The following is an 18,944-nucleotide window of genomic DNA, read 5'->3' on the forward strand; positions in this document are numbered from 1 at the left end:
TCATTTAGCGTACTGTTGATTCCTTCTAGTGTATTTTTCATTTCGATTATTGTATTCTACATCTATTTGGTTGTTCTTTATATTTTCTAATTCTTTGTTATAAAACTTCTAACGTCTAACTCTGTGCATCCATTCTTCCCCTGAGTTCTCCGATCATCTTTATAATCACTACCCTGAATTCTTTCTTGGGTAGATTGCCTATCTCCATGTCATGCTTAGTTCTTTTCTGGAGTTTTATATTGTTTCTTCATTTTTACATGTTCTTCTGTCACCTCATTTTGCCTAACTTGCTTTTTTAATTTTTATGGTAAGGTGGTTACATCTCCTGATCTTGAAGAAGTAGGCTTTTGTAGGAGATGTCCTATGCATTCCAGCAGTGCACTTCCCTCTCTTCACCAGAGCAATATGCTCTAGGTGTTCCCCTTATGAGGGCTGCATGGGTCTTTCTGTTGTGGTGGGCTGACTATGTGGGTGATATTGTAGGCTTTGTTGGCCCCTAGTCTGTTTGGTTGCCAGGTCCTGCCTTGTGTGGAGGCTGCCAGCTGCTTGTTGGAGGGACTGAGTCACAAGGCAGCTGGCTGGCTGAAGAAACCCAGGATCCCTGGGGCTAGTGCTGGATTACCGGGGTAAGCCAGGGTCAGGGTCCAGGTGACTCTGGAGCTGTTGCCCACCCTCTAGTGTGTGAAGTCAGGTCCTGGGGCTAGTGGTGCTCTTCTGGTTGGCAGAGCTGGGTCCTGGGGTCTGGTTGCAGGGCCCATGGGTCCTAGAGCAGGTGTTGGGCTGCTGGTGGGTGGGACTGGCTCCTGATGCACTTGGCTGTGGGCCCAGGGTATCTTGAAGCTTGTGTTGGCCTGCTAGTGGGTGGGGCCTGAGCCCAGTTGGTCCCAGTGCAGAATCTGGCCTGCTAGTGGATGGGCCAGGTTTGCAGACTGTGGTGCTATGGTTTTCTTACAGCTGGTGTCCATTGGCTGGTGGGTAAATATTGGAGCTGGCTCACTCGTGGGTAGGGCTGGGGTCCTAGTGATTCTGGGCCAGGTGTCTGCCCACTGGTGGTGGAGCTGGGTCTGCAGTCTCTGGATGGAGGGCCCTGGGAGGTCTTGTGTTTACTGCCTGCACACTGGTGCATGGGGCTGGGTCCTGGACACTCTGGCAGGCAGAGCAATGTCCAGAGGTGGCTGTGGGCTTAGAGATTCTTAAGGCAGCCTGTCTGCTGGTGGGTGGGGCTATGTGCATTCCCAGTTAGTTGCTTGGCCTGAAATGTCCCAGAACTGGGGCCTACAGATGATTGGGCCAAGGCAGGGTTGGGCCCTGGGCTAATAAGCTAGAGGGAAGGTTCCAAAATGGTGCTTGCCAACACCAGTAACCAAGTGGAAGAACAAACTCCCAATAATGTCTGCTACCAGTGTCTACATCCCCAGGGGTAGGATGAGGTTGCCTCCTGCCTCTCCAGGATACTATCTAGTATCAGCAGGTAGATCTGACCCAGACTCCTATCAAATTACTGCTTCTGCACCAGAACATGTGAGATATTTTGTGCACCCTTGAAGAGTAACTTCTCTATTTCCCACAGTCCTCTGGCTCGCCCAAAAGTAAGCCCCTCTGGCCTTCAAAGCCAAATACTCTGGATGCTCATCTTCCCAGTGCAGGACCCCCAGGCTAGGGAGCCTGACACGGGGCTTAGACCTCTCACTCCTTTGGGAGAACCTCTGCAATTGTAATTATTCTCCTGTTTGTGAATCACCTACCTGGGGGTAGGGGATTTCACTGTATCACAACTGTGTCCCTCCTCATCTCATTTGTAGATCTTTTCTTGTAGGTTCCAGTCTTTTTCACTGATGGTTATTCTGCAAAAAGTTGTGATTTTCGTGTGCCTGTGAGAGGAGGTGAGCTCAGGGTCTTTCTACTCCACCATCTTGTGCAATCTCCTAAACTCTTAGAATTTCTTAAGGGATAATGCGCCCTAGGGCTCTTATTTGTTACATGGAGGTGACTCTGAGTGGGCTCCTGGATGGAGGCTGGTCACCAGAAAGACCAGGCCATGATTAGAAGTTTGGAATTTTCAACCCCACCCCACAACTTCCAGAGAGGGGAGAAGAGCTAGAAATGGAGTTAATAATTGATCATGCCTAGGAATGATCAAGCCTCTTCCTAGGAATGAGGAAGGCTCTGTAAAATCATGCCTAGGAATGAGGAAGCCTCTGTAAAATCCAAAGAGTACAGGGTTTGGAGATCTTCCAGGTTGGTGAACAGGTGGAGGTGCTAGGAGACTGACATACCTAGAGAGGGCATGGAAGCTCTGCATTCCTTCCCACAGATCTTGCCCTACACTTGTCTTTCATCTGGATGTTCTACTATATCCTTCAGCATATCCTGGTAGAAAAGTAAAACATATCTGAGTTCTGTGAGTTTTTCTAGCAAATTGAACATGAGGAAGAAGTTGTCATAACCTCCAACCAACAGCCATTTTCTCAAAAAGCCCAGGTGACAACCTGGGAAGTTGTTGGAAGGAAGGCCTGTAGGACTGAGCCCTTAACTTATGGGATCTGACTCTATACACGTAGAGTTTTAGAATTGAGCTAAATTAGAGGACACCCAGCTGGTGTCACAGAGAATTGCTTGATGTGGGGAAAAACTTCTATATATTTGGTGACCAAAAGTGAAGTGTTTTTTTATGAGTAGTAAAGGAGACTCACAGGGAGGAAACTCATAGTAGGGAAGAACTGTTTTTTTCCCTACAATGGAAGGAGGAAAACTGCATTTTTCCATTACATTGCCAAAGGAAATGAAAACAGGAGTTTGAAGAGATGTATGCACTCCCATCGCAGTGTTATTCACAATAGCCAAGACATGCAAATAACCTGAATATTCATCAGTGGATGAATGGATAAAAAGATGTGGAATATTATTCAGCCATGAGAAAGAAGGATATCTTGCCATTTGCGATAACATGGATAGACCCTGAGTACATTATGCTAAGTGAGATAAGACAGATGGAGAAAGTCAAGTACTGTATGATAACACTTATATGTGAAATATAAAAAAGTCAAACTCATAAAAAACAGTAAAATGATGGTTACCAGGGAATGGGGTGGGGGATAAGACTGATGTTGCTTAAGGGTGCAAATATGGAACGAGTAGCAGTATAATGACTTTAGGCAATATTGTACTATAACTATGTGATGTTATAAATATAGCTACAAAATTATATTACAATATATAAGTACCAAAGTAACATGCTGTATATGTTAAATTTATACAAGGTTGTATGTCAAATATACTCAATTAAAAAAAAACAGGTACAATAACCAAAACTCTGGGGAGTAGAGAAAACAAAATGCAGGTGAATGTCACATATCAGAAGAGAAAACTGGGAACTAGGATACACTACATCTATAGGCAACCAAGGAAGGCAAGCTCCCAAAAAAAACTTGAAAAAGGAGAGGCTAAATAGATGGATGGACATGAAGAAGTCTACAAATAACAAATGTTGGAGAGGGTGTGGAGAAAAGGGAACCCTCCTGCACTGTTGATGGGAATGTAAGTTGGTGCAGCCACTGTGGAAAACAGTATGGAGGTTCCTCAGGAAACTAAAAATAGAATTACCATATGATCCAGCAATCCCACTCCTGGGCATATATCGAGACAAAACTATAATTCAAAAAGATACATGCATCCCTTTGTTCATAGCAGCACTATTCACAACAGCCAAGACATGGAAACAACCTAAATGTCCATCGACAGATGAATGGATAAAGAAGATGTGGTATGTATATACAATGGAATACTACTTAGCCATTGAAAAGAATGAAATAATGCCATCGGCAGCAACATGGATGGACCTAGAGATTATCATACTAGGTGAAGTAAGTCAGAAAGAGAAAGACAAATACCATATGATATCACTTATATGTAGAATCTAAAATATGACACAAATGAACTTATCTATGAAACAGAAAAAGATCAGAGACAAAGAATAGACTGGTGGTTGTCAAGGGGGAGGGGCCTGGGAGAGGACTGGATTCGGAGTTTTGGTTTAGCATATACAAACTGGTATATATAGAATGGACAAACAATAAGGTCCTACCATATAGCACAGGGAACTATATTCAATATCCTGTGATAAACCATAATGGAAAAGAATATGAAAAAGAATGTGTGTGTATATATATATGTGTGTGTATATATATATATATATATATATATAAAACTGAGTCACTTTGCTGTACAGCAGTAATTAAAACAACATTGTAAATCAAGTATACTTAAAAAAAGGGATGGATGGAGAATGGGATGAGAGTGGGATACACGAAGCCACGAGAGGAGAGAGTTTTGAGATAGAAGTGGTCCACATTTTCAGATTATGTGAAGAAAAATCAGGATTGCCAGTCATGTCGACAGGGGCAGTTGTAGAATAGCAATGGAGGAGAAAGATTGCAATGGGCAGAGAATCAAACGGTAATGATGAAGATAAGACACTATTCTTTCAGGTACGTTGAAGATACAAGTGAGGGTTATTTAATGAGGATAGTCTAAAGGAGGGTTTTATTTCCCAAAATGAGATGCTTACATATCATTTAATGTTAAAGAGAGCCAACAGAGTTCGAAAATATAAGCAAAAATTGATATCCTCTCCATCTAAGTCTTATTCTCCCATTTGTACTGTTTCTCTCTCCTCTGCTCCCTCTCTATGCACTTTATTTTTTATACAACCATCTCAAACTAATTGCTTTTGTCCTTTCCTAATATTTTTACTAATCTGTAGGGCATGGAGCTTCCAACAACTACTTACGATGAGATGAAAAACAAGTATCTTTTTAAGGTTCATACTGAAACAGACATTGAATATTATTTAAAAAAAATTTTAACCAAGAAAAGCATTACCTCATCTTGACAGTGATGACTACATTTTTAATGTCGAAGAAACCAGAAACCATTCGTTAAGTGGGTGACACACCCAACGGAGCTAAGGTTTTAAACTGCTGTTTTTCCACCAAATCACAAAACCATTTGCAGGAGAAGGGAAGGTGATATTTCTGAAAAGCCGGCAGCTGCTCCTTTATACTTTTTTCTCATTGGGATACACCAGGTGTGATGCATTCCCTGTGGTTGACATCACTTCAGATCAAGTATAAAATAACATATTCCTCGGCATCTTTTTGCCCTTGCCTCTATTTATAGAACAGAAAAGGCAAAAGACGGGTAGGCTAATGGAGAGCAAGTCAAAATTAAAAGGACATTTAAAAATAGAACTTTGGAGGGAGGAGTGGTGTTGGTAGTAGAAATCCTGGAAACTGACACATAACATAGGCTTAGCAAGGAAAAAGATGGCATTCACAAAAGGCCATTTGTTGATACTTGCGCTAAAGTGCAGTCAGGATTTGCAATGGGAAGCGGGAGGGGAGGGAGAATTTCTTACGGAGGTTTGACAGTATAATCAAGAAATCAAAAGCTAGTTTAAAAAAAAGGTCTTGGAAAATAGATTAGGTTCTTAGGTGCCATGAATTCCAATCCTAGAGCTGAAAATAGGGTTTTCACAAAAATACTCACAATTTTTATATATTATCAAAAACTGAATGGGACCTTAAGAGGACATCCAGAAAAATCTTTTTCCCTTTCTGTACTTTAAATTGCAGTTGCTATACTACACAATTGCTGGTGTTCTCCTAAGGTTACTGTGACTCTCTATAAAAGACATTTCAGTATTTCTCTCACTATCTGTCTGCTCTTAAATGGTAAAGACCTAGAACATTTTTCTTGTACTGTGTCAGTAGAAAAGGAAAAAAAAAAAAATTCTTCAAAGAGCATTACGATATTGAAAAGTATAATAGCTTTTTGGAATTTTTTCATTTCCATTTGACCCCAGGCCATCCTCAAATACAGTGATTTAATTGGAAAGAACCCTTGGACTTTCAATGTAAATTATTCAATGTTAAGACCACCCTCAAGTCACTGCATGATCTGATCATTAAAACCAAGTACAGTTTTACGGTGTTTTCAATCTTCTGGGGGCAGTGTGCATTATTTTATTCATCTATGCATTTAATAAATATTATATAAAGAGCTTTTATGTGTCAGGCACATAAGTTGAATTTATTTTCCTCTGGGGGAATTTATTATCCTCTGAGCCCAGAGAGAAGGGCTTGTCAACTTGATTCTCTAACTCTACCTCGACTAATTTAATCAGATTCTCTGGTGCTGAGACCCAGGATTAAGTATTTTTTAAAAGCTCCTCAGGGCTTCCCTGGTGGCGCAGTGGTTGGGGGTCCACCTGCCGATGCAGGGGACACGGGTTTGTGCCCCGGTCCGGGAAGATCCCACATGCCGCGGAGGGGCTGGGCCCATGAGCCATGGCCACTGAGCCTGCGCATCCGGAGCCTGTGCTCCGCAACGGGAGTGGCCACAACAGTGAGAGGCCCGCGTACTGCAAAAAAAAAAAAAAAAAAGCTCCTCAGGTGTTTTTCATGTGGTCCAGTTTTATGAAGCATGAAAAACCTAACAGGAGATACCAGTTTGGTACAGCTTTCGCAAAATACTGAGCTAAGTAGAGCTTTCTTTTCCATCAAGGGTTATCCAGCTATTCAAGGGCCATTACAGTTGCCCTTCCACCTGTTCCCTATTCTTCATCCAACCAGGAATTATTAAGTCCAAGAGCAGCAGCTGCCTTATTACCAGTAGGGTCAACATCTGAGCATGCAAACGGAGCCCTGGTCAGTGCTACTGAATCCATGACAACATCATGACAAACAACCCACCAAACAAACCCACCAACAATGAATGGCGCCTATAGGATTAATTCCCCTTTTATCTCCTTTTCTTTTCAAGCCATTTCTACTTTCTGGTCATGGCCCATGAAAACGAGTTTGCCCATTCCTCTTGCAACAGCGCAGGGACATTACATTTGCCATTGTACTGGCAGAAGCACCTCTTTATTCCCAGGTAAACCTAGGCGCTGCAGAATGTGCTCCCTATGCTTCTATAAGAACCTCATTCAACCTCTGCACACACTCAGTATGGTAAGCTGCCCCCTAAGGACCCCATCTCCTGGTGGTATCATGTTTTGTTACGTGGCCAAAACAAATTACAACAAATTTAACAACTTAAAGCAAGCAACCCAAATATTATTTCACAGTTCTGTAGGCAGAAGTCCTACTAGTCTCACCAGCCTAAAAATTAATGTATCAACAGAGACACACTGCTCACCAGAGGCTCTGGTAAGATGAATCTGCTTCCATGCTCTCTTAGGTTGCCGGCCAAATTCAGTTTCCTTGGTTGTAGGATTGAGGTCCTCAGTTCCTTACTGATTGTCACCCAGGACCAGTCTTTGCTCCAGTCTTTGCTGGAGCCTCTATGAATCTCACTTGCTTTGGATAAGCTCCTAGAAGCCTCTCTCCAGTCACTGCACGCGACCTTTACGTCTCAGAACCTGCACCTCAAACACCTTTCAGCCTTAAAATCTCTCTGACTTCCCTTTCTGCCACACCCCTTCACGTTCTTCTTCTGCTTTTAAGAGATCATGTGATTACATTGGCCCCACCTGGATAATCCAGAATATTCTCCACTTTAGGGTCAATCAACTTAATCACACCTGCAAACTCCTCTGCCACGTAATATAACATCTCCACAGGTTCCAGGGATTAAGGAGTGAACATCTTTAGGAGGAGCCATTAGTGTGCCTACCACATGCCTTTATATAATTCTCTCTCCTTAAGTGGGAAATGGATTTAGCAAATAGAATGCAACAGAGGTTACGAGACATCATTTCCAAGATTAAATTATTAAAGACTGCAGCTTCCATCCTGGGGCACTCTCTCTCACTCTTTCTTGATCACTCACTCTGGGGAGGCCAGCTGCCATGTTGGAGGCAGACCTATAGTGGAGACGTCCCCGGGATTCAGCTTGGAAGCAGAAGCAGATTTTCTTAGGTCTGGCAACAGCCAAATGAATGAGTTTGGAAGCACATCTACCTGGAGTGGAGCCTTGAGACAGCTGCAGGTCCATCCATCTTCTTGATCACATCCTTGAGAGAATCTGATCTTGAAATAACCAACTAAGCCACTCTCAGGTTCCTGACCTACAGAAACTGAGATAATGCATGTTTAAAGCTGCTAAATTCTAGAATACTTTATTATGCAGCAATAGATAACTAATATGCCCAGTCACTCTCTTCCTGAGCTTTTCTAAAACTGGGGGTACTTTATTCCTCTCCATTTGCAGGAAGAGGTCTTCAGCTAGAAGTCCCTAAGATCTATTATTGTGGACAACGGGAAAAATGTTTGTTAACAATGTAGAAACTGGGTATATTTAGATGTGGAACAAAAAGTATCAGTATTTCAAACACCCTTTTAGCCCTGGTTTAACTGTTATAGTTTGCTTAGAGCGATATATTTCCAAAATAGAGAAGTAGAATCCAGATAAGAGAAACCTACATTATTATGAACTTGGGACATACAAACTCTGGATTCAAGGAGACTGATTTAAATAGTATATAAATAGGGGGGGAAAGTACTGAGGATACATTATAACTGGGCACAATGAAGAAAAGTGTGCCCTCTCTTTGGTAGTTGAAGCAGTGTTTCTCCAAGTGTGGTCCTCAGACTACTTATATTAGAATCACCTATGATGGCTGATTAAATTGCAGATTCTTGGGTCTTCTGAACTAAAACCTCCAATAAGGAGTAAATGTGCCTTATTAAGAAGATTCTCAGGTGCTGTTTATTCCCATAGAAGTTTGAGAACCACTGATATGGTGGTTAGGGGTGCAGACTTTGAACAACCTGTGTTTAAATCTCACCTCCTTCATGTAGTTCTGAAGGTAGAGAATTCTCTTTTGTTCCTTCAAATCCCCAGCACCTAGACTGCCAGGCACAGAGCTAGCGCTCCTAAAATATTTGTTGAATGAAGGGTGAGCAAATTACTGAATGAATGACCATGGGCAACTATCTTAATTTCACCAATTTTCTTAACAGAAAAAAAAAATAAAATGAGAAAAGTACCCCTCTCTTACGGGGCTAGAGTAAGAAAGAAATGAGCTAATTTGTGTGCAACAGACAGCACAATGCCTGATACACATATGAAGTGCACACTATGTGGAAGGTGGTGATGGCGCTTGTGTTGTTGTGGTCGTCACATAGGTGCTTGATGTGTCAGCAGAAACAGCAGAGAAAACCCTTTGCTCTCAGAAAAACTCAGGAGCTAGAAAACGTGCCCTCCATGTGCTTGTTGAAGAGATGCTGGGTGAGTATACTAGAAGTAAGTACACATTTTCAGCATTTATCAGAAAAACATCTTTCTTTAGGAGTTCCAAATAATCTGTTCCGGTGAGGCCATGAGGAAGTCAAAGGCCTGACATAAGGAAATATAATTTATGTACATGTTCTTATTTATCCTCTGCTGCATCCTTTCCCCTTTCTTTATCCCCCAAATAAGGAATTTTTATATTTCTGGCCAGAAATTGCTGGATGTTCACCAGACTCATGCATAAAAGATGTGCTGACTACTCTAAGAAAAATTTTGAAAACATTTAAAACATAATTCAGTCTGAAAGGTGCTCTGTGAATACAAGGGAACAGTGGTATTTGCAAAAATACTTTGTGCAATTTAGTAACTTCACCAAAATTAAAATATTGTTAAACACAATAACATTTAATTCGGCTTAGAATCTGATTAATATGGTATATATTCATTATCTTGATTGTGTTGCTAATTTCATGGGTGTGCTGGTTTTAAAATACGTTCACAGATTCTCTGATACTCCTCCCTTCAAGGAGTGGAACCTAAGCTTCCTTCTCTGAGTAAGGGTTGCACTTAGTGACTTGCTTCTAACAAGTAGAATAAAGATGAAGTGACGATAGCCTTCAGAGCCCACGTCGTAAAGCACTGCAGTTTTCTCTCGCTTGTTCTCTCTTGGATCACTTACTCTGGGGGAAGTTAGCTGCCATTGTGAGGACACTCAAGTAACCTAAGGCATCCTGTCAACAGCAAGCAAAAACACTGAGGCTTCTAGCCAATGGGCATGAGAGTGTGCCGTCCTGGAAACAGATCCTCTGGCCTCAGTCAAACCTTCAGATGTTTGCAGCCCTTTGAACATCCCGGCTGGAGCCACGTGAGAGGTCCTGAGCATTATCCCAAAAGCTGAGCTCCTAAATTCCTGATCCACAGAAACTGTGGGATAACAGATGCTTATTGTTTTAAGCCACTAATTGGGGGGGGGGGGTAATTTGTAACACAACAGGATAACTAATACCACAGGTTTGTACATATGTCAAAAGTTATCACATTATACACTTTAAATATGTGTTTATTACATGTCGATTATATAATTCACCAGAGCTGAAGATGCAAAAGATACATAATAGGATTAAAATGCTATGATTTATTATTGAAGGGATATCTGGCTCTTTTGAACAATGCGCAAATTAAAGCCAGGTATAGAACTGGCTTTTTTGTTAAACAGACCAAAAAAAAAAATCCAGAAAATAATGATGTTATTATATTAATTACACATTAGAAATAAACAGCCAATCATAATTTCTGAATCCATACCCCTGTTGATTGTCAGATGTTTTCCTTATTCAACAACCCATGGTAGGCAAAAACAAACATGTGAACACAGGAATTTCTAACAGCAGTGGAGATGTCTGATTCAATACAATCCATTCTTGATTATATGACCTACTGGAGGCAAGAAGTAGCTCTGGAGTGTCACAGAAAATTCTGTTAGATTAGGAAGAGGGAGAATGGAATAGGAAGGAAATAGTGTATTTATAATGGGACGTATATGTATATAATTTGAAGATTGATAGACACATAGATACATACATACATACATAGTTTATAGTATAGATAGTTCAGTATTTTGGTTTTCTTTTTCCACCTGTCACTGTGTTGTATTTTCCCAAGTCATCTCCCATACCAATATTTTTAATAGATATACTGTAGTTCATTGTACTATAAATACAGTAAATTATATAAGTTATCCTCTATTATTCACACTTTGGTCACTTCTAGCTTTTGGTCATCAGTAATACTATGATGAGCGGCTCTTTAGCTAAAGATTTGCTTGCTTTGCTCTTTAGGGCAGATTTCTGAAAGTGAAAATTCAGTGTGCATGAACATGTTCAAACCTGTTACTACAAATTACTGTCCAAAAACACTATGCCAACTTATATACTCACTGACATAAAAATTCCTGTCTCACCACATTCTTGCAAGCATTGTGGATTTTTTAAATTGTGCTATTTATTTTTTCATGAGTTTCTGAGGCTTGAGTTTAAAAAGAGCTTTACCATCCTTCAACCACCCCACACCATTCTGTTTCCTTCACTGAAAACATTTCCTTTGGAAGGTGACTTCTTTTTCAAGCATGGTGAGGCCCTTTAGTTAGCAAGATTTGGCACCAGAGAGAAATTAGTGACCAAATCATAAGTAAACCATTAAATTAATAAATTCATACATTTTTCTTATTAGGAGATGAATTCCTAAATGACTTTGAATAGAATTATATACAAGGGGCTTCCCTGATGGTACAGTGGTTGAGAATCCACCTGCCAATGCAGGGGACACGGGTTTGAGCCCTGGTCCCGGAAGATCCCACATGCCGCAGAGCATCTAAGCCCGTGCGCCACAACTACTGAGCCTGTGTTCTAGAGCCCGTGAACCACAACTACTGAGCCCACGTGCCACAACTACTGAAGCCCACACGCCTACAGCCCGTGCGCCACAACAAGAGAAGCCACCACAATGAGTGGCCCATGCACCGCAAAGAAGAGTAGCCCCCGCTCGCCGCAACTAGAGAAAGCCCGCACACAGCAACGAAGACCCAATGCAGCCAAAGATAAATAAAATAAAATAAATAAATTTTAAAAAAGAATTATATACAAGAAGCAAAGGTTCAGGGACCATATTCTCATTTGAGCCTGAGTACCTGCCCCTTCCTAGGAAAACAAAAGCAACTCTCTCATAAATTAGACCCACTGAGGGGAAAATGGCAGTCCCCAGGGTAGCTCCAAGAGATGTCAAAAGACTCAAAGTCCCTTTTTACCAGGAAATTTGCATTTAAAATTTATGAAGAAGTCATAAAAGTCAACAACAGAAAGAAAGTGTACCCAACAAATTTGAGTTTGGGGCATGCACAATATTTTTCAACAAGATTATGGTCATCAGACCAACCATGCACTGATTGCTTACCTTGTGTGTTTATGGATTTCTTTTAGTTGTTTAATTCTCAACAAAGACCTCTGAAATGTGGCCACCATAATCCTCATCAAGAATCATACATAAGACTACAGAGATTTAAAGATATTAAATAAGGTGACCAAGGAGACAGAGACAGAAAGTGGGAGGAATGGATCTTAAAGCCAGGTTTTTCTGACATGAAATCCTATAGGCAAACCTGCATATAGTTATCAGAGACCCAATGCATAGTTTCATTAGGCTATTTTCTTTTTTGAAGATATTGGATGGGAGGCAGCATGGCATAAGGGCATGAGCAAAGCTTTGGATTTAGACAGCCTTGGATTTGAATTTTGCCTCTGTGTGTTAGTTGCTGACTTCTGTGATCATCAATTTCCTTATAATATCATCCTCAATTGTTGTCAGACTTAATCGATGGATGCAGTGCCTGTCACAACGCTTAATGTAATGCGTAACGTGTGGTAGGTATGATTCTTTACATGCTGCACAGTAGACAAGGCTAGAAAGGAAATGTGTACTCAATTGTCTCCACCAGAGGGCAGAGTAAGAATTATTGTGTCTTTTTCTATGTCAGTTCTGATAAGGGAAAGTAGAATGGGATATGAATACATAACTTAGATACCATTTACTAATCCTTAGATCCCGAGAGGAGGCTACAAAAGACTTAAAAAGAAACAAAAACATGAAAAAAGAAATACATGAAGAATAATAAACTGAATATTATTTTACATTCCATAAATTCAATGTACATTCCATATATATTCAATTATATGAATACTTTCAAAACAGAAAATTTTGGTAGTGAGGACAAATATAAAGTAATTATGAGGATTTTTTTTAAATTGGAAAGATACTCAGCAATATCTTTAAAATTATTTTAGACTATGATGTGTGGGTAAAGAGAATAAATGGGGATATGGAAAATCATTCAATTGATACAACTTTTTCTGTTAAACCATGCAAGTGGCAAATGTTTTACCAAAAACTGTTAAAATTTTAAAAATCACAGAAGTAAGAGTATGCTGGAAGGAAAGAGGCAGGCAAAACTATGTTACAGATTGAAAATTGTTCCTTAAAAATAACCATTCTGAGTCCTCCAAGACGGCCCCGGGAATGCGCTTCCCAAAGAAAATAAGATAAAACACTTTTGACTTCTTGTCAGTGTCTCACTCAGTGGCAAGTCCTTGAAATTAGTGCGTACATTTCCTCCGGAAAGGCAGAGGGGACTACGGGCCGGATGTATCGACCGCCAGCTTACTGCTGCAGATCTCTGTCAGAAATACCAAATCCACCATGGGGCGAAAGGAATCAGCAGCTTCTTTTAATGCTGCTTGACATGTAAATTGGTCCTCTGCAAAGTGTGGTTTGCTCCTCAGTTATTTGATCTTTCAAACAAAAATTGAGTCCTGGGTAATTTTCCTACTTTATTAGCTAAAAATGCCTTTCCTTAATCGATACTATAGACAAACCCTCATACCCACTAAACCCAGGGCAATGATGAGGCTAATAGACTCCCATCGAGACAGACCTCTGTCTGGCGGTCTCCCCTCCCTCCTCCCAGTGTCCCTCCCAGGTGTGCAGGCATCCTGACATCCTCTGATGCCTGCAGACTTTGTAGCAGGAGCTCCCCCAACTGCCTGTTATGAAGCAGAACTCCATTCCATGTCCTTTACTGCTCAAGGGCTCAGGTTCCCTAGGGTTCTTCTTAGTAGATCCCAAATGCCCACCTTGAATTCATCCGATGCATCAGAATCACCTGGGGCAGGGGTATTACACCTTCTCAGCTTCAACCTCAGACCCACTGAGTAAAATCTCTCAAACTAGTTGGCAAGAATCCATATTTTAAACTATTTTATTGGGTAAATCTCATCAGCACCAGATTTCAGAACTTTTCAGCTAGGTGAGAGCTAGCAAATTGGGTATAATAACAATAATACCAAATTCTCCACAGGGTTTACAGTGTGCAAAATGACTTAAACTGCATTTTGCCACTGAATCCGCATCACAGCTGGCCTTATGAGATAACTATAACATTAGGTGCCTGCCTCTATTGCTCACTTACAGGCATTTTCAGGAGGTAGCTTCTATTAGGGTCCTTATTCTAGACTCTAGATGAGGAACAAAGCCTTTTAAAAATGATGTAGTTGTCCAAGACCAGAGTTGGGCAGTGAGTCAAGGTTTGATTCCAAACCCTCTAAGTCCCAACCTTCCCACCACGCAACACTGTCTTGCAAATTTCTGAGGTGGACAGAGCCAGGTCTTACCTTTCAGAGGGAGGAAATTTAAATTCAGAAGGTCTAAGACAGCATCAGGATCCAGCTCATTTCTGAGTATCTGCTGCTTAATTACCTTGACAACACTATCTTCAGAGGCAGATTTAATGTACTTTTCATCGTTTGTAAAGATGTTCCTGAAGGGCCTTCATTTGGAAGTACTTTTCAAGCACTACAAACAGGTTTAGACTGATGCATCCATAATCTTCATAGGTTTTTATTAAAACAACTTTTCAACTGAATGAGATATAGACAAAGGGAAGGATTTCTCTATAGCCATAGAAGATAGACTCAAAAGAAGATGAAATTCCCATGACCAAGGTAAGCTAACCGTGGCAGATTTTATTTTCTCAAAAAGCCACAGTAGGGCTTCCCTGGTGGCACAGTGGTTGGGAGTCCGCCTGCCGATGCAGGGGACACGGGTTCGTGCCCCGGTCCGGGAAGATCCCACGTGCCGCAGAGCGGCTGGGCCCGTGAGCCATGGCCGCTGAGCCTGAGCGTCCCGAGCCTGTGCTCCGCAAAGGGAGAGGCCACAACAGTGAGAGGCCTGCGTACCGCAAAAAAAAAAAAAGCCACAGTAGTGTTTCCAGTCTCACTTGCTTTCCCAAGACCTTGCCACTCACCCAAGAGGTGGAGTCTGTGTCCCCTCCCCTTGATTCCGGGCAGGTTTTTGAGTGCTCCCATCCATAGAATATGGCATAAGCGATGCTAAGTGACTTCCGAGGCTGAGTCATCTAAAAAGGGTACAGCTTCTGCCTGGCTCTGTCTTTTAGGACACTTGTGTGGACACAGTGAGGAAGCCCAAGTAAGCCCATGTGAGAGGACTGATGCTCCGGCCAACAGCCAGCTTTCACCCCCAAAAGGTAAGTGAACAACCCTTCCAGCCTTCAAGCTTGACAGTGAGCTTTTCAAATAAGGCCCCAGCCTTGCTGTACCCTGTCCAAATTCCTGTCCCACAAAATCCATGCTCATGACAATTTGTTGTTTGTTTGACACCACTAAGTTTTGATACAATGTGCCACACAATCATGGTAAGTGGAACTCTGACCATAGCCAGCTCCATTTTTAGGCTCAGCTAACATTCAGTGAAATGTTCTAGACAAAAAATTCATCCAAACTGAGGCAGAGCAACTTATCAGAACTTGTAAACTGTTCCACCCAAAGTTCCCCAGAAAGAAGTGAAGAGATCCCCCATGAAACTGGATTTCTCCTATACCTTTTTCTTTTTTACCATCAGATTAAGTCTGTTCTCTAGGAAGGTGTGCCCTGTTTCCCCTTTGCCCTCCCCTTGGGAGGCTGTACAGGGGTCCCCTTACCTCTGCTTAAGAAGCATGGATTTGAGTATTACCCCTCCCAGACCTATTCTCCTTTTAATATCAGAAAGAGCCATAGACGGAAGGAAGGAATCCTAAGTTCAGAGTGTAATGTCTGTGACGGGAAGGCATGGAAGGGCAAGTGAATTGTTTACGTTTCTGAAAAGTCATGTGAAGGAGGTGGACACCCGCTTTGCTCCAGGGTAAGGCACAGGTTCAACCAGGTCTGATGGCCTATGATATGGAGCAAAAGGAATTTGGTCCATTACCTAATTTCTCTTGATTGGCAAATCTGTATTGTTCAGAATGAAACCTTTCTCTCAGAGCAAGACCCCACAATGATTTGAAAACTCGAACACCATATTTCACACTTTCTAAGTTTGGTAAGAAACATTCTTGGTATCACTGTGTATACTGAGGACGTGGCATCACTGTACACATGGAGGATATAAAAGACCTAGTTGTACGTTAGAAGTATGGTATGGTGTGGTCTTTCTAACTGAGTTGGGTTTTCTAGACATAACCACATCACCAACTTGCTGTGTGACCTTAGAAGGTCATATTACTTCTCTGGTTCTTACCTATTCAGCAAAAATAGGGAGTTGGAATAATATGGCTCTCTTAGTCTATCAGTCTATGATTTCAGAACTCAGACTTGGCCTTCACCCAAGCCACACAAAGACTGCCCTGGTTCCAGAGAGGTCCACCATCAGAAAACTCTCCTTTGTCTTTATGTCAGGAATGAACTATCTTTCGCTACATCATTTAGGGTGTGTTTGCCTACAAATAAAATCTAAATCAAAGTGTCTTTAAATATCTATTTTATAACATCTCAGAAGTAGGATGGGCTCCAAGGCAGGTTGATACAGTGGCTTAACAATGTCATCAAGACCCAGGGTCTTCTGAGCTTTGATGTTTATTCCCTCTATAGGCAGGTAGCCAGATAGCTTTGGTGGAAACAAGCATCACATCCAGACAAAAATGGCAGGAGGAAGAAGAGAGAGTATCTCCTTCTGGGACTTTCTCTCAGGTGAGAGAAACCTTTCCCAGAATGACACCCCCAGGCCCTAGCTAGCAGCAGCAGAGAACTTCTTATATCTCATCAACCACAACTGGCTTATGTGCTCCACCTTGAGCCCATTACCAGCAGGAGAAGGAGGGTCCCCTAGCTGGCTTAGGCTAAGCATTTGAGTGAGACGGATATTGAAAGTCAATTAAATGTCCACTATGTTCCCCTCCAACTCTGCTTCAGTCTCTCCTAAAATGAGCACTGGCTGTCCCGTGATACCAACCTGTTGTGGTATGCAACGGCTCTCGGTGCTGGGTACCCAGTAGAATCACCTGGGAAGTGCTTTTAAACATACCAAACGTTGACCTCACCCCCAGATCAATGAAAATGGTATCTCTGAGGGTGGGAGCAAACCCTGGTTTGTCCAGGATTGTAGCAGTTTAGGGATGGTACCAAATCTCCTGACTCCTGTTTTAACATTCCTTCCATTCCTGGCTTCCCCTCTTGTTTATTCCATGCAATTCTATATAGCATATATAAGCGATTTGACTAATAAAGGACATTCTACAAATCTTCCTTTCTATGAGAACAACAAAGTTCGAGTTTATATCAACACTTTCCTCCTCTAACTCTTTTTAGATTTCTTCAGAAATACCTGAAGAAAAAGACTGACCTGATTCTGGCTTGCATTTCATAGCCCCTAGAGCAGTCTTGCAATAAATGCATATTTTATAACATACTTCAGCAGATAGTTCATGTTTTACAGTAATCTGACGTATTATGACTGCCTAGATTTACCAATTTGCAGTCAAACATTTTATAAGGTATTCATTCCTCAGTGTGTTTTAAAATGGGCCTCAGTAACACTCAACTCTGAACCACTGTAGGACGAAGAAGCTAGAGTCCCGTCCCCAGTACCTCCTCATTGCGACAAAAGAAAATAAGCACATAAGACCTTAATTTCACTCTGACATCAAAGACAGAGTTTTAAAAAGTCAGCAAAGTTCTGCCCACACACTCTACATTTTTAAGTCGTTTATTTCAACTTCTATTTGTTATCTTACCGTGAAAGAGGCATAGTTCGCATAAACTAAAAATGTTGAAAAGAAAGGGAATATTATTCTCTTTAGATGAAAGTGGAAAGAACTTGGCTAAACTGGAAAGGATAATATAAATAATATGAGAATAAATTGGGGCAAAGGGATGCTATTTCATCCTCCTAGAAACCGCACCAAGCGAAGAACCCCTTCTGCGAGTGGAAGAAGTTGTAAAAAAGAAAGGACAAACTACCTCACTCAAGCTCGCCCAAAACGAAGGTGGGAGGAAATAGCATAGCTAAGTAAAAAGCCTACTAAATATTTCATGAGCCAAGTTTATAAAACCATTTCTATCTTTACAGTTTTATACCTTCCTGCCTTTCACTTTTCTCTCTTCCTTTCCTCCCTGAAGGAAACATTCTGGCTCAGTCACACAGCTTTAACTCTCGTGCTCCAGAGCAGCTGGTCCCCACTTCTACAGCTGCCTGCTTGATATTTCCTCAGCCCCTCAGACACAACTTTTCCTCTTAGCCAACTCCTCAATCCAGCTCTTCCTCCTGATACTTAAAGTTTCTCTCTGGGGTAACGATATCCTCTGGTCACCAGGCTTGAAACCATTAATTCCCCCACACCCACGTCTTCCTTATCCCTAATGCCTGGATTTCCTCACTTCTCCCAGTGCTATCAGCCTAGGGTGGGATCAGAGCAGGAACATTGGGTGCATGTCTGCAGGAGCGAGCCTGGCTGCATCCCCATCCAGTGTCCCTAGTTTCCAGATTTATGAACATTAGAAAGTTTGTTTTATTTCTCTATCTATCTATCTATCTATCTATCTATCTATCTATTTATGGCTGTGTTGGGTCTTCATTGCTGCGCATGGGCTTTCTCTAGTTGCAGCGAGTGGGGGCTACTCTTCGTTGCGGTGCGTGGACCACTCATTGTGGTGGCTTCTCTTGTTGCGGAGCATGGGCTCTAGCTGCACAGGCTTCAGTAGTTGTGGCACGTGGGCTCAGTAGTTGTGGCTCACAGGCTTAGTTGCTCCGCAGCATGTGGGATCTTCCTGGAGCAGGGATCAAACCCGTGTCCCCTGCATTGGCAGGTGGATTCTTAACCACTGTGT

This window comes from Pseudorca crassidens, chromosome 3 (genome assembly GCF_039906515.1).
Source record: "Pseudorca crassidens isolate mPseCra1 chromosome 3, mPseCra1.hap1, whole genome shotgun sequence".
Taxonomy (NCBI): Eukaryota; Metazoa; Chordata; class Mammalia; order Artiodactyla; family Delphinidae; genus Pseudorca; species Pseudorca crassidens.